Source organism: Panthera leo, chromosome B2 (assembly GCF_018350215.1).
Source record: "Panthera leo isolate Ple1 chromosome B2, P.leo_Ple1_pat1.1, whole genome shotgun sequence".
NCBI lineage: Eukaryota > Metazoa > Chordata > Mammalia > Carnivora > Felidae > Panthera > Panthera leo.
Genome location: NC_056683.1, coordinates 3330022 through 3343907, shown reverse-complemented (window position 1 = coordinate 3343907; position 13886 = coordinate 3330022). Strand labels below are relative to the sequence as shown.

The window sequence follows — 13886 nt, the reverse complement described above, 5'->3', positions numbered from 1 at the left end:
GAGGAGATATTGGCGAGTTTGTTTCCTGATGATAGAATAGTTGCCCATAAGACAAATTGGAAGGAGCGGACGGAGAGGAGGCTACGGGCAAGGCTAGACAATAGAGGGGACTTTTGAAGATCTGAGATAAGCCTGCAGATATTTTTACATTATTATTTCCAATCATCGATGTGTTTTTAAATTGCTATAATCAAATGTCTTTAAAAAAAGAAGAAGAAGGAGAAGGAGAAGGAGGAGGAGGAGGAGGAAGAAGAAGAATTATTACTTCAGGGGGCTTGGGTGGCTCAGTAGGTTAAGCATCAGACTCTTGATTTCGGCTGAGGGCGTGATCTCACGGTTGGCGAGTTCAAGCCCTGAATCAGGCTGTGCACTGACAGCAGAGAGCCTGTTTGGGGTTCTCTCCCTCTCTCTTCCCCTCCCATGTTCTCTCTCTCAAACAAAAAAAAAAAGTTAAACATAAAAAGATTTTGGAAAATTCTTGAAGATAATAGTTTTTAAACAGAAGGCAAGGTAATTGTAAAAACGAGTTGAAATTTGAGGAGGAAACATTTTCCTAAATGGATACACCTCAAACGTCTATCTAGAACCTATATTCTATCGTTCTCTAAACATAAAATACTAAAATAATACTAGATTTCCATTGTATTGAGAATCTGGCTTACTCAAGTATGAGCGGTAACACTGTAAAATGAAACAAATTTGGAAACTGGTCCATTTGGAAATTGGTCAATTGCCAAAAAAGATTCGTAAGGTTCAAGCCTTGAACCAATCAATTCTCCTAATTATGAATGGGCTAAAAACAAAAGCTCTTCAAGGAATATGGCTAAATATCAAGAGAATATATTAGACAGGGTGAAAATGAAGAATAATATCCGCTCTAAAGAATTAAGGTCACAAATGCAGGAATATTCCCTGAAAGAAGAAAGGGGTAAGTGGCAGAATTTATACAGTAAGGGTAAAGACAACCTTCTCCAGGGGAAGCTCAAGAACAGCGGGCAGATTGCTTTCTTTTCAAGCTTATTTATTTAAGTAATCTCTACACCAACGTGGGGCTTGAACCCACGATCCCAAGGCCTGCAGGCCCCTGCTCTGCCACTGAGCCAACCAGGCGCTCTTCCGACTGGCACTGGAAGGGAGCTGGCCCCAAGCTGGAAACGCCAGAAGGAGACTCAAAAAAAATCGTAAATCAAAAGCACGCAACCGACGAAGGTGGGACTTGAACCCACGCGTGCAGAGCACAATGGATTAGCAGTCCATCGCCTTAACCACTCGGCCACTTCGTCCCCACGCGCTGTCGTCTGGGGTGCTTTACCGCAGAGTTGAGCCTCGGGAGCTCCCGGCTGTCCTGGACGCAGGGGATCCAGGAGGCGGCTCGGGGACGCCCGGGAGACCAGCTCCGGCTGCCACGCGAATGGACCACGACCGGACTGGAAAAGTCGCGACGCGAAAAGCAGGCTCAGCTCCCCCAGGAGTCGCGACGGGGGCGGAGCCGGGACGCAAGCACCTCGGCCTGGGCCTGGGCTCCCCCCGCGCGGCTGCCTGGCACCTGTCTGCGGTCCCCCCCCTGCGGTCCGAGGGCGCCACCCGCCCGAACCAGCCGCGGGCGGGGGCTCCCAGAGCCGGTCCCCCTGGTGTGGACCTCGGGGAGCCTGGCGAGTCCGGACTCCGAATTCGCGGCTAAGAAGACAGTCCGGAAGCTTAGACGACGGGCCCCAGCGGGGCCACGCTGCAACTCTACCCCGTGTCGTCACCGCCTGGACCCTGCAGGGTGAAACTGCGCAGGGCAGAGCCCTTCACTCGCGGGGCTCTCTCCCCGCTCATCCCAGCAGAGGAGCCGCGACTTCCGATTCCCCCCAAAGCCCCGTGTGCTTCTTGGGTGGTCTTAGGGGGGACAGGTGGCCCGACTTGCGCCTGATTTCCAAAGGATGCGGTGCAAAAAATGTTGCGACTCATCCCTAGCGAGTTCAAGCAAAGGGTAGGGGTGGGGGAGATTTTTCAGCTTCTTGTTTCCTAAGCGCAGGTGAACGAACAAAATAGGAATTAATTCTGACTAATCAGAATGAATCATAAATGCCTGGAAAAGGAAGACAATATTGAAGGTTAATATTTATTTTTCTTTCCAAGTTTTTACTTAAATTCCAGTTGGTTAACAGTGTGAAATAGTTTCAGGTGTAGAATTTAGTGATTCAACACAAACATACTGTACCCAATGTTCATCACAAGTGCCCTCCTAAATCCATATCACCTATTTAACCCATCCCCCCCCCCCCCACCTCCTTTCTGGTAACTATTGGTTTGTTCCCTTTAGTGAAGAGTCTGTTTTTCATGTTTTCCTCTCTTCCCTGCACCCCATGGCCATTGGTTTTATTTCTTAAATTCCACAGATGAGTGATATCATATGGTATTTGTCTTTCTCCGACTGACTTATTTTACTTAGCATAATACTCTCTCTAGCTCCATCCATGCCATTGCAATGGCAAGATTTTATTCTTCTTTATGACTGAATACTATTTCAGTGTGTGTGTGTGTGTGTGTGTGTGTATGTATATATATATATATATATATATATATATATATATATATATATAACCACTTCTTTATCCATTCATCACTCAATGGACACTTGGGCCATTTCCATAATATGGCTGTTGTAGACAATGCCATAAACATTGGGGTGCATGTGTACCCTTGAATTTTTGTATCCTTTGGGTAAACACCCTAGTAGTGCCGTTGCTGGATTGCTCAAGACTAACCTTCAGAAAATAGAATTACCTTGCAGCCTCTCTGGAAAACAGTAGGGAGGTTCCTCAAAAAAACTAAAAATAGAACTACTCCATGACCTAGCATTACACTATTAGGTATTTATCCAAGGGATACAGGTGTGCTGTTTCGAAGGGATACATGCACCCCCATGTTTATAGCAGTGCTATTTACAATAGCCAAAGTATGGAAAGAGCCCAAATGTCCATTGATGGATGAATGGATAAAGAAAATGAGATATATATATATATATATATATATATATATATATATATATATATGTGTGTGTGTGTGTGTGTGTGTGTGTGTGTGTAATGGAGTATTACTTGGCAATCAAAATGAATGAAATCTTGCCCTTTGCAACTACATGGATGGAACTGGAACTGGAGGGTATTATGCTAAGCGAAATTAGTCAGAGAAAGACAAATATCATATGACTTCACTCATATGAGGACTTTAAGAGACAGAACAGGGAAGGGAAATAAAAATAATATAAAAACAGGGAGGGGGACAAAACAGAAGAGGCTCAGAAGTATGGGAAACGAACTGAGGATTACTGGAGGGGTTGTGGGAGGGGGGATGGGCTAAATGGGGAAGGGGCACTAAGGAATCTACTCCTGAAATCCTGTTGCACTATAGGCTAACTAATTTGGATGTAAATTAAAAAAAATAAAATTAAGAAAAAAATAGAACTACCCTATGAAGGTTAGTCTTGAGCAACTTTTCTAGAGGTGGCCAAGAGAGAGGGTGTCCCAGACTGAGGAAGGGGCCTGAGCAAAGGCAGGGAGATTTGCAGTACTTAGGGGAATGGCGAGGAACCCCAGGGAGTTCATGCTCTTGGGTCACACCTCCTCCAGTCCAGTATTTGCCTTGGGGACTATTCATTCGTATTGAATTGTTTTTTATTTAGAGATTATTTCAAACAGAGGAAAGTTATGAGGATATGGTTGGAGGAATAGATCTAATTTTATCTTTTTTCCAAATAATTATAGCATTGGTTCAAAGGCCTTTATTAAAATCTTTTTCTCTGCGATTTGAAATACCAGTTTTATTTTATACTGAATTTGTGTATGTAATTGTATCTATTTGTGAAATTTCTATTCAGCCCACTGTCTGCCTATCCAGGCCCCAGTACCACACTGTTGAATAGAGATGTTTCATTGTATACCTTAATGAAGAGAGCCAGTTTCCTTTAAAGGTTTTCTTTTGGGTATTTTCCTAGATATTCCTGTGTCTTTATTTTTCCTCTAACGTTATGATAAACTTTTCTAGCTGCATTAGTAAGTTCATTGGACCTCTTAAGTGGGGCCACAATAAAGTGACAGATAGCCTTCCTCGAACTTTCTGTGCTGCTGTCATGGTGCCCCTGAATGTCCTGGCAAATCCTCACAAGACAATCTCGAAAGGAGAGGCAGACACCAGGTCCTTATTAGGCCCTGTCCCAAAGTCATTGTCCAGTTTCTAACTGTGATGGGTAGTTTCACTGGCGAACTTGAGATCACTGATGCCTCACAGAGCTGCGTGGAGAGCCTGTGAGGGTCCTGGAGCCCTGCGCCCTGGGGTCTCCTCTCCACCCCCCACCCCCAGATTCCACTAGGGCGGGAGAGACGCAGCCCCAGCACAGTCAGGGGGAGTGGAAGGGGGATTGGGGGCAGGGGATGCCAGCTTCAGTTGCCACCCCAGAGGGAGGCCAGAGGGTCGCAGCCCCGGGAGCTGTCACCACGCATCCCCAGCCTCCTCGTCACGTGTGTTCAAGTGCCTTCTCCTCAAGGCCGAAGGAAGGTGGGTGTTGTGGCCGCGGGCAGGGCTCCTCTCCACCCTTGCACCAGCCTCCCTGGTCTTCACTCTTAGGATGCGAAGACCTTATCCAGGCTTTTCCACCTGTCCCGCTGGAGCTTAAACTCTCCCCACACTACTACCCTCAGCCTGCGACTTAGCCTGTGTCAGGTTCCAGGCAAAATAATTTCCTGGACGAGGAGCCCCTAGTCCCCTTCCAGAGACTTGCAAGTCCAGGGATAAAGGTGTTAGACCCTCAGTAACTGCAAACAGGGCAACAACTCGCTGAGCCATGTGACCTCTTGAGCCCTTGTTGAGATAAGGTCAAAGTCAGGTCCTCGCGGATCGCAGCTCTGTATATACCCCCGTGAACTCCCAGTGGTACCCCCAACTTAACCCAGCTTTGGGAAACCACCCGGGGGCCCCTGCATGATATACTTAACACACAATCTTCTCTCAGCCTCAGGTGTACAACATAGTGATTCAACACACAACATTTACTGATTACGTTCACCATGGTATCAGGGCACGGTTCTCGGAACCCCGAAACAATTACAGTGGTGACATCATTGATCACAGATCACCACAATAAATATAATAATAATGAAAATGTTTAAAATATTGTGGGAATTACGAGGATGAGACACAGAAACGCAAAGTGGGCAAACGCTGTTGGAAAAATGGCACCGACAGACTTGCTCCACAGCGGGTTGACACAAACCTGCAATTTGTAAGAAATGTAACAAAGTGAAGGTCAGTCAACGAGATGGGCCTGCAAATAGGACAGCTCCACCATATTGTGATCTAACTACTGCTGAATGTCCACCGCAAGTACTTTTTAGTCACCCCCATTTTTTATATCATAAATATACGATATTTTGTTTGACTAGTAAGTAATTGGTAATAAAGAGACGGATTGCGTCGTGAGGGACGCAATTAGTCACCCCCATTTTTTATATCATAAATATATGATATTTTGTTTGACTAGTAAGAATTGGGATTCTCTCTCTCCTTCTCTCTCTTCCCCTCCCTCACACGCACACACACTCTCTGTCAAAATGAATAAAATTTAAAAAAATAAAAAATAAAAATTAGGGTTATTTGTATGCATCATAAACGCAGACAAATAAGGTTCACATCAATCAAAATTTCCTTACATACGGTATATCCTAAATTTTTCTTTTATTATCTTTTTTTATGCTGGCACAAGAAAAAAAATTCCTTTAACATAAATTTAGCACAAAATGAAGGATGAAAAGACCACATGTCCCTCTCAATTCACACAGAAAAGACATTTGACAAAACTCAATACTCTAGAATGATAAAAAAAAAAAAAAAAACAGCACCTTAACAAACTAGAAATAGGAGGAAACTACTTTAGCGTAATAAAGGTCATATATGAAAAACTCACAACAAACAACATACTCAATGGTGAAAGACTGAAAGCTTAACCTATGAGATTAGGAACCAGATAAACATGTCTGCTTTCATCACTTCTATTCAACACAGTACTGGAAGTACTAGTTAGGCAACAAAAAGAAATAAAAAGCATCTAAATTGCAAAGGAAGAAATAAAAGTATCCCTGTGAACAAACTATAAAGTTTTGTTTGTGAAAAACTCTAAAGACCCCACAAATAATCCTGTTAGAACTAATGGGTATAGCAAAGTTGCAAGACACAAAATCAACACACCAAAATCAGTTATTTCTATATACCAACAATGAACAATACAAAAAAAAAAAAAAGAATTCAAAAACACAATTCCATTTCAAAGACCATCAAAAAGAACAAAAATACTTAAGAATAATCTTAACCAAAGAGGCAAAAAGTTCATACACTGAACATACAAACAATGCTGAAAGAAATTAAGGAGACATAAATAAGTGGAAAGACATCCCATGTTCATGGATGGGAAAACTTAATATTGTTAAGATATCAATACTACCCCAAAACCAACAGATTTAATGCAAACCATATCAAACTTCCAATGATGTTTTTCACAGAAACAGCAAAGTACAACCTAAATTTCACATGGAATTTCTAAGTACTCCGAATAGCGAAAAGCCATTTTGGAAAAAGGAAAAAGACAAAGTTAGAGATGTCAGACTTCCTGATTTCAAAACTGATTACAAAGCTATGGCAATCAAACAGTATGGTACTGGAATAAAGACAGACATATAAACCAATGGAATAGAATAGAATAGAGAATGCAGAAATGTACTTTTGTTGCATCCACGCGACTCCTGAAACAGAATGATACAGGCACCAGTGACAGTTGCAACAAAGTTTATTACAATGAGAGGCAAGGCTGACCGATCAGGACCAACACCCTTGATAAGAGTGTGGCCTCGAACAGCCGGGGTACAGAGTTTTTAAAGCCGATCACATCGTTTTATCATTATCTGGGAACAGAACAGAGAAACAGTTCCCAGATGAGTTAGAAACAGTTGCCAGATGAGTCAGAAACAGTTATCGAATGAGGTGATTATTTTAGACTTTCTGCCGCTAAGTTGCAACCAGTGGATCTCTTTGACCTTGTCTCTGACGCTCTTTTTTGAGGTTTTGTTTCCTTCATTGGTAAAGCCTGATTCACAAGAGTATGAAGTATGATTTACAAGAGTAAAAGCAAGGCTGTTATCTTTTGACCTTCAGTGTTAGAACAAAGTTGTTATCTTTCAAGCTAAGCGTTAGTCCTACAATACAATTTAACCCTTACATTTCCCCCTTTTCTTGTCAGTGAATCAATCCCTTGATTCATCATTAGGAACTAAGGGGACATAGTTGGACCTAATCATAATTTTTATTTTATCAATTCGCCTTTTGACAACTGTACTAATCAATTGATAATGCACGGGCCAATAGTTAACCCGAGAAATAACAATAGCAGTGGCCCAGCTAAGGTGGTGAGTAGTGATGTGAGCCAGGGGGACCAAGAGAATAAACTTTGAGCCAGTTTTTGTCTTGATCCCTGTGTCTACATTTATAAAGTCCCCCATGAGTCCCCCACACTTATCATTATATAAACCCAGAAAATGTAAGCACCAGCCATGGCACCTTCAGTTATCCAGCCTTCCTGGTTCTTACCTAGAGCTGGAAGCCCAGCCCACTTAAGATTTCCCAGCACTGGTACATTAGACCCAGCCTCCATCCTGCCACTTTTCTTGCCCACCACCTTTCTTTTTCTACTTTCAACACACCTGTCTCCTACTTCCTGGTTCCTTCTCTAAATTACACACTTCTCTTGCCAGGCTTAGCGTCTCCTTCTCTCCCGAGACAAAGTGCCCTCAGTGGCTTGGCGTAGAGGCATGGACAGCCATGGGGAGTAGGTGACGGTGCCTAGCAGAGGAGTTAGGACGCCCACCGTCAGCCAGACACAGGCGTGCAGCTGTGAACACGCAGCCATATTGGGCTGGCCTGGGCACAACGTGGGCATTCCCTCCAGCGACCTATGCAACCCAGCCTGTATGTGAACTTGGATTCCTTCCTTCCCTCATCACCAGCGGCTGCATGTTGATGTCACAGGAGGGTGGGAATCACAAGCTTTATCTACTTTAAACAGTCACACATCTCATCAACAGTCTTAGAAGCATTACAACCTTCACAGAGATTTTCTTTCCTTGCTTCTTGGTGACAAAGGAGTGGAGGAAGGAGATGGGGCACAGACAGACAGACAGTGCCTCTGCTGCCCTGGGAACTGAGGGCAACCCATAACCCCAAACCGAACACAGGTTTAACTCTGCAGGATTGTCCATCTGAGCCACCTGTGTCCTAGAGACATGAAAAGTTCAGCAGATGGGCAGGGATGTTCCATTCACAGCATTCATCCAATTCAACAAAGAAAGCCGTTGTCTTCCTCCAAGGATTTTGTGGGTTCAGGTCTGAAACGGTCCCGGATTTACAAGCTCCTGGAGCAGGAGAGCGTCTCTCTTTTCTCCAGCACTCCCGCCACCCGAGTGCCACGGAGAAGAGTATCTTACCTTCAGGATCCTGAAACCACTTTTGTCCCGGCATCTTACTTCCCCCTTTTCTTGAAATTCACTGCAAATCTTTAGGAGTGTAAGTGCGCTCCGGTGGAAGCAAGGGCTCTGTCAAGATCGGTAGCTCCAAGGCACTTTTGACTTGTTTCTTCCAAGTTTTAGGGCTTTTGTTAGTGCGATGAGCTCTGTGTGCTGGGCTGAAGTTTCTGGGGGAAGGGTCTGTGGCCATAAAACTTCATGGTCTGTCATCACTGCAGCGCTGGCATACTTTTGCCCTTGAAATACAAAATTACTGCCGTCTGAAAACATGCTGATATCAGGGTCCTGTAAGGGAATGTCTGTAAGATCAGAGCAGAGGGACGAGATCATTGCCAAGGTTTCTGGGCAAGAGTGCAGAGGGGCCAGCCGCTTAGTCCCATCAAGATTCTTATTCTGAGCTCCAGATGGGCTGCCTTTGAGAACTAAAAGTACAATTTAACCCTCACACTTCCACATACTTGGTCAAAAGATTCCCAACAAGAGTGCCAAGATCATTCAATGGGGAAAGGACAGTTTTTTCAGCAAATGGTGTTGGGAACACTGGATATCCGCATGCAAAAGAAGGAAATGAGACTCTTATCTCACACCACAAACAAAAATTAACTCAAAATGGACCTAAGACCTAACTTTAAGGGCTAACACTATAAAGCTTACCAAAAAAAATAAAATAAGACAAAACTCCATGACACTGGTTTTTGCAATGATTTCTTGGATGTGACTCCAAAAACATAGACAACAAAGATGGACATTGGGGCGCCTGGGTGGCTCAGTCGGTTGGGCGTCCGACTTCGGCTCAGGTCATGATCTCGCGGTCTGTGCTGACAGCTCAGAGTCTGGAGCCTGTTTCGGATTCTGTTTCTCCCTCTCTCTCTGACCCTCCCCCGTTCGTGCTCTGTCTCTCTCTGTCTCAAAAATAAATAAATGTTAAAAAAAAAAAAAGAAAAGATGGACATTTCTCCAAAGAAGACACACAAATGGCCAATAAGCACGAAAAGAGGCTCAACATCACTCAGCAACAGGGAAAAGTAAATAAAAAGCATCCTAGCATACCATTTCACACCCATGAGGATGAGCATTACTAGAGAAAGAAAAATTAAAGCAAAATAATAAGTGTTACACTCAGACCCGGGTCTGGGCCATGACTGCAGGACCTGACCTTCTGGGCCACAGATGCCATTTGGAAGCAAACTTGAAAAAGAAATGAACCCACTCAGAAGGGAGCACCTCAGTGAGCTGTATGGACTGACCCAGAGCCCACGACCAGCCCCCAGATCAGGAAGCCAGCACCCCAGGAGTCCCCCTCCTGCTCCCTTCTGGACCCCGTCTATCACGAGGTGGGGGGGGTAGTGGGGATTCTGACGCTGCCCCTCAGTGATCTTCTGTTATCGTGTGGCTGCAGTTTAAACTATTCACGAAGTGAGCACTTGTGATTCTCAGGTGTCTGTTCCTGAGCTGTGGCGGCCAGTGGGGCGGGGGTAGGGGTGGCAGGAGGCCCTAATGAAGTCTGGGGACCCCGAGCCCCCCCCCCCCCCAACCAGGGCCCCAGCTGCACCAGCGCTCAGCCTGCAGTGCGTTTACTCTGCGTGAGGACGGTTCCCGGCTCCGCAAATTACAGAGCATCAGGGAGAGGGGAGAAGTGGGCCCCGGGGACCCACCTGGTGCACCAGGAGCCCTTGACACTGACATCGTGACCTCAGCGCCTGAGCCAGGGGCACGGGGACCCGGGGAGGTATAACAGGGCCCGGCTGGCGCTGCGGCCAGAACACCCTCTCCCCGAGCAGGGCCCCGTGCAACTGACGAGGTGGGTACCCCCGGCGGCCGCGGGTGGGCGCCGGCCTTGGCTGTGGACACAGGCCTTTGGGGGGCAGGGCGGGGCCGGGCAGGCGGGAGAGGAGAGGAGGGTCGGAGCCGCTCTGCTGGGTCGGTTGTGCGGCAGGAGCGGCCGGGACCCAGGGGGAGGACAGCTGGCCGCCTCCCAGCCCATCGGGAGACGCGGCTTCTCTGTGCTGCACAGGAGGTGAGCCCGGGGGTCCACGCTGTGCCCGAAGCTGCCCCTTCCTCACAGGGGGAGGAGGAGGGGTCGTCAGATGGACGCCCAGGGCGGCTCACCCGGGTGTGCGCGCACGCACGGACTCTCTGGAGTTTTCTCTCAGCTCGTGTGCACGTCCCCTCCCGGCAGAGGGGCTCTGTGCCCGTTAGTTCTGCCTTTTCGGCACTGGGCACGCTTGCCTGCTCTACTAAGATTTAGAATTCCAAGTGTTGTCACATGTATTCTGCATTTTTCTTTTAAACAGCACAGTAGCTTCAAAAGCTAACACAGTAGACTCTAGAATTGCTGAGACGCTGACACAAAGGGTGGAGGGAAAGCGCACGTGACACTAATGGTTGTCTTTTAGGGAATTGCTTTTTAGTAGTTTCCAGGCAGTGACGCTCACTCCGTCCTCCCAACAGACCAGTCCGATACAAAGCATCGGTCCCATTTTACAGATGGGGGTCGTGGGGTCCTAGGGAGGTCACGTAACATGTAGAGGGAGAGCGGAGGAACCAGGGTTTGAAGGTCGGAGCGGCGGACCGCAAAGCTAGAGGGTGTGAGTCCGGGCACGAGTGTGCGTCCCGGATCAACGAGGCCGGGTAAGCCGCCGGGGGAGTCAGGCCCCGGTCTCCGGGAGACTGGGCAGGTCAGTCAGGTGGGAGGTAGAAATGGACGGGCCGGCCTGGGAAGGAGAGATCAGGGGAGCAGAGTGGGGATGGTCACACAGAGTGAGGGAAAGGGGAGCAGCGCCTGGAAGCAAAACCGGGTCACTAACGTGAACCGAGATGCGCCTTATGAACGTGTCCCAGGTCCTGACCAAACGCTTCAACATATCCATGGTTTCATCCTATTTATTTGCTACAGTGTTATACTTGTTATAGCCGTGAGTCGCCAATTACTGAACCATTTAGCAAGTACTACATAAGAGAGAGAAGACCCGGGCTCCCCAAATCATAGAGCTAGACACAGCCAGATTGGGGTGCACGCCCAGGGTTTAAACGCAGCCTCGGGGATCCTTCTTTTATCATTTCCCACCGCTGAGCCGGGCACAGCACTTGGGTCTCAGGCTTATAAAGGAAATAAATCTTGAAAACGCTGATACCTTAACAGTGTAAATCTTATGGTTGGAATAATGAAGGCAATGCTAGTTTTGTTTCCTATTGTTCTGTATTCTTTGATCTCAACTCGGGCAGATGCCTCTTTTTCCTTTCAATAGTAAGCAATCCAACGATGGGAGGACCGTTGTTGTCTATGTGAGATATTTTTCTATCCCCGAATGGTATTGCTAAAATTGATTTGTAAAAGAGCTCTATTTAGTTGATTTAAAGTCAGGTGCTCATAAAAATTGGGCATTCTAAAACTCAGAAAGGTAGAAACTAACCCAAATGCTATGCAAGTTCACGTGATCTAATAAAATACTTGATATAAAAGCTAGTTTAGGGGCCCCTGGGTGGCCTAGTCCGTTAAGCGTCCGACTCTTGATTTCGGCTCAGGTCACGATCTCACGGTCTCAAGATCGAGCTCAGAGTCAGGCACAATGTGGAGCCTGCTCCGGATTCTCTCTTTCCCTCTGCCCCACTCTCCTGCTTGTTCTCTCTCTCTACCTCAAGAAATGAAAACAAAAAATAAACTACCATTTAAAAAAGCTAGTTTAAGGCTGATGGTTTCTTTAAAACAGACGTGTCTTTAGAATTGTTGACATTAAAGGTAAAAATTTTATTCTGAGTTTACTAGCTAAGTAAGTTCATGTCTCCCAGGAGACCTGTGAACAACAAACAGAATGTGATAGCTTAAGATAATGGCTGAGTTTGCCTAATGTTTAGTGAGGTTTTTGCACGTAATCTACATATAACTTTTAAAAGCAAGTAAATGGAAGATAAATTTTTATAAGTAAGCCTTCCAGTAACATTTATGTCCACTTGATTTTTCTAAGTCTTTGTGGTAACCTAAAACTTTAAAAGTTTGCTAGATTAGGTTAAATGGTAAATTAAGTGAAATCCATTAGAAAGCTAGATCGTTTCCAAACAAGACAAAATATTCCAACAGTAATTACTAAATACAGTTTTATCTACTTTGGGCTTCTTTTACAGAGAAACGAAAAGATATTTAGATATGTTGACTTAAATTTTTTAATATTTAATTTAATTTAAAAAAGATATTCTTCTAGAAATTTTGAAATGTATTCATAATTTTACAAATCTAAAGAATGCTGGTACAAGGGCATTAATCCTGTCCATTGTTATGACCTCATCTAAACCTAATCAACTCCCAAGTCCCCCTACCTTTCCTAATAACACATCACATCACATCACATCACATCACATCACATCACATCACATTCTTATGTTGAATTGTGGGGGACACAAACATTCAGTGCATAGCAGCTGGTTTCTGATGAACAGACAGGAGTGAGAGATAAGAAGGGTGGTAGCAGGCGAGGCACAGGGACTTTGTGCATATTCCTGTGGGTCAGATAAGTGCCAAGATTCAGTTTGTTTGCAGGAGTTAAATGTACGCTAGCAGTTTCCTACAAGATGGATCCAAAAGCAAGGATGCCAAGCAGGTGGCTTTGCACAGATCAAGAGAAGGCAATTGAGCTTGGACTAAATGCAAAGCCATCAAGGGACTGCAAGATAGAGATTCAAAGAAACAGACTTCTGATTTGAAATCTCAACTGGCACAAAATGAATAGGGAAAATCCTATTTTTAGGGAAGAGTCAGGAGCTAGGAAAATATACTAGCCACAGTATGAGATATCAGGGTAGCATTTCTTTTTTTTTTTTTTTTTAATTTTTTTTTTTTTTAACGTTTATTTATTTTTGGGACAGAGAGAGACAGAGCATGAACGGGGGAGGGGCAGAGAGAGAGGGAGACACAGAATCGGAAGCAGGCTCCAGGCTCTGAGCCGTCAGCCCAGAGCCTGACGCGGGGCTCGAACTCACGGACCGCGAGATCGTGACCTGAGCCGAAGTCGGACGCTCAACCGACTGAGCCACCCAGGCGCCCCCAGGGTAGCATTTCTGATGGAGAAAATGGTCAGGTTAGACAAATGTTACGTTACACAAAAATAAATTCAAAATGGATAAAAGACCTAAATGTGATACAGGAAACCATCAAAATCCTGCAGGAGAAAACAGGCAGCAACGTCTTTGGCCCGGCCAAGCAACTTCTTACTGGACGTGTCGCTGGAGGCAAGGGAAATAAAAGCAAAAGTGAACAATTAGGACTTCGTCAAGATAAAAAGCTTCTGCACAAGGAAGGAAGCAATCAACAAAAACTAAAAGGCGACGGATGGAATGGGA

At 45.4% G+C, this 13886-nt stretch overlaps 1 non-coding gene across 1 annotated transcript; it reads right to left on the bottom strand.

Annotated features, from left to right (window-relative positions):
• Positions 1 to 1201: 1201 nt before the first annotated feature.
• Positions 1202 to 1283, bottom strand: TRNAS-GCU. The gene has a single exon. It is a non-coding gene; the product is annotated as a tRNA-Ser (tRNA).
• Between the last annotated feature and the right edge of the window lie 12603 nt (positions 1284 to 13886).